The 2,942-nt window shown below is 45.1% G+C and overlaps 1 protein-coding gene across 5 annotated transcripts in view; it reads right to left on the reverse strand.

Annotated features, from left to right (window-relative positions):
• Nucleotides 1-2,942, reverse strand: part of CRACR2B (calcium release activated channel regulator 2B) — a 63,259-nt gene that overhangs the window by 50,670 nt on the left and 9,647 nt on the right. For all 5 annotated transcript variants that reach the window (XM_019519780.1, XM_019519777.1, XM_019519779.1 and 2 more), the window contains exon 2: nt 2,140-2,288. The gene's annotated coding sequence lies outside the window, so the exon portion shown is untranslated. The remainder of the gene's footprint in view (nt 1-2,139; nt 2,289-2,942) is intronic.

Consider the following 2,942-nt stretch of genomic DNA (forward strand, 5'->3'; position numbering starts at 1 on the left):
TGTGTACACCTAACTTATTTGTGTCCACAGTTTTATTAACAAACTGTTCCTACTTAACAATTTGAATGCAGGATTAGAGAGTTTGCTGGTTAAATCTGCAGGCGAGACACAGCTAGGAGGAGTTAAGAACACAATAGGATTAAAATTCATATGGGATTTTAAGGAACTGGAGAACTGGGCTATGGACAACAAAGTCAAATTCAACTAGGATAAGTTTAAGGTGCTGTGAACAGGGAAGGGAAAAAACCACAAATGAACAAATCCAAAACATGGGAATAAGTAGCTAGGAAGTAGCACCATTGAAAAGAATCCGGGGGGGTTTTGAAAGATCACCAGTCAGCCTAAGTCAGCTACGTGATGTAGTCAGAAGAAAAGCAAATATAATTTGGGTTTGCAGTAACAGAAAAACTGTATGCAAGACATGAAAGATGATCGCATTCCTCTACTTAGTGCCAGGTAGGCCCCAACAGGAATATGGTGTTTACTTCTGAGCAGTGCATTTTAAGAAAGACGTAGAAAAACTGGAGAAGATCCAGAGATGAACAAAGACAATAGATGCTGGAATGAGAACTGTATTAAGAGAGGTTAACAGAATTAGGTCCATTTAGCCTAGGGAAAAAATGGAGATTAAGGAGGGAAACAAAGGTAGAGAAAAACACTGTTCTCCCTTGCTACACAAAGCAGGACATGAAGTAATGAGTTTAAAGCTTCAAAGGAGATCTCAGGAAAACTTTCTTAACTGGGAGAGCCCTAAGACAATGGAACAAACTGCAGGAAAAGCCATAGCATCTCTTTCACCAGAGATTTTCAAGAAGAGGCTAGACAAGCATTATCTGGGATGGTTTACAAAAAAACACATCCTGCATCTCTGCAAGGTTCAGACTAGATGTCTGCCAACCCTTTGATCCCATCATTGTACTTAAGATGATAAGCTTTTTACTACATAATTGTTTACTGCTGCCAGGCAGAGACAGAGGGTGCAGAGACTGGAGTGGATTCTGTTTTGGCTTTGTGCATTTTAATTAGTTAACCCACATCTGACTGCAGAACCTTTGTACATGGCAATGGATGAGCCAGAAAGAACCCAGCTTGGCTTTCACGGTCTAAGTTGAAGTTGCAGAGCTGTACTCAGAAAACGCTATTTTTGTGTGTGTATGCTTTGACTGGGCTGGAAGCAAGAAGAACAAAACAAGGAATACTGTAAAAGCCTGCTCTGAAATACATCTAGGTAACCTGTGAGGTCTTTGAGGTTATCAACAGCATACACGAGGCTTCATCTTCCTTATTAGTTGCTTAATCATTTCCCTTTCAAGAGCTGGATGAGCCCACGTGGGTAATAAGTTCAAAGCACTCTTCTGTAATGCACAAAAGGTTGGAGTGGGCAGATATGCTGTTCCCATTAAGAGACCTATTCATTGGCTACAATCAACTATCTCTAGGACATACTCATATCCCAACCTCTTGCATGTTATTTTAATCAAAAGGCCCTGCTGCATTGTAGCTCTCAAATTATTAGCCCTATTAGCCTAAAAGCCTTCCAATTAGAAGAACAGAGCCATGCTGCTGCCGAGAGGGTTCTGAAAGGGTTTGAATCATACTGTTTGAGGGCAAGATCATTAATTCTGTATTTTGAGAGTGAGCAAATGAGCTGTCTCACTCAAACTGTTCTGCATCTCCAGTCCAAATGCAACCCTCTTTCTGGAGGGAAGGCAGCCCGATTTCTACAGAATTAAAGACACATCCAGTGAAAACAGCAGATATACCTCAGAGCAATCACTGAAAAGGTCTTTACCCATGTCCCCTGTACAGGTAGTCTGTCTGGAGCACATCAGGGCAAAGAGTCTCAAGAGATGACTAGGTACTAGCCCAGTAGCTTACAACCTAGGGTCAGTCAAGGGAGAGAACTCCCAGCTTGCTGGTAACCCAAGAGCCACACACCAGACTGAATAAACAAAGCCTATTTCCTCACGTATAATGCCCTGGCACCACCCACAGAGACAGCAGGTCCCAGCATTGAACACTTCCACCTCAAGCATTCAGCCCACTCCAGTTAGATCTGTGTGTCCGAATCAATACACAATCAACACTATATGTTAAAAACAATTTGGAAGGACAAGAGTTACCTTAAGATAACCTTACCAGAAGAGGATGCAACAAGTATCTCCTGATACACAGGTGAAAAATGAAATGTAAATCCAAACTGATGCTGAAACAGTCAGGCTGAGAAGATAACAATTCCAGCTGATGCTTAGATAGGACGCAGGTCCTGCCAGCAAGGTCGTTGGTGCCTAGGTGGGACAGAAAAAGTGTCGAGTCAAACAACTGCACAGCATTAAAGCAAACGCTGCACACAGAAACTAAGAGAAGTATGCTGTATGCACCAAGACATCTAGGAAGTCAAGCTTGTGGGTCACAGCAACTATTTCTGGCCATAGGCTCTGTTGAGAAAGAGAAATCACCTAATCTTGTGGGACAGCTTCTCTAGCAGAAAGGCCTCTTAAAAAAGAAACACAGGTCTTGCCCCCCTGCCTCCTCTCTCTTACCTGCACGGGACCCCAACCTGGGTTTGCCCAGCTTTCCCCCAGGCTCGCCGCTCTAGCGGTAGGGGGTCATGGCCGGAGCCAGCTCAGGCAATGCCTCAGGTAAAGGGGAGAAAGGGAAGAGGATTAAATTCCCCTGTTTCCCCTCTCTCACCAGCATGGGGACCCCAGCCAGGATTGTCCAGTTTTCCCCATTGCTGGCTGCTCGCATGGCCAGTTCTGGCCATGCCCCACACTGCACAAGCAGCTAGTGGGGGGTGGGGGCAGGGGGAAAGCCAGGCAGACCCTGGCTCGGGTCCCCGTGCCAGTAGGAGAGAGGGGAGACAGGGATTAAATCCTCTTCTCCCCCAACCTTCACCCGAAGCACTGCTCTGGCCCTGTGTCTGGCCTGCCACCCTTGCT

This window comes from Gavialis gangeticus, unplaced genomic scaffold, assembly GCF_001723915.1.
Source record: "Gavialis gangeticus isolate Ggan-Ray unplaced genomic scaffold, GavGan_comp1, whole genome shotgun sequence".
NCBI classification, from domain to species: Eukaryota; Metazoa; Chordata; order Crocodylia; family Gavialidae; genus Gavialis; species Gavialis gangeticus.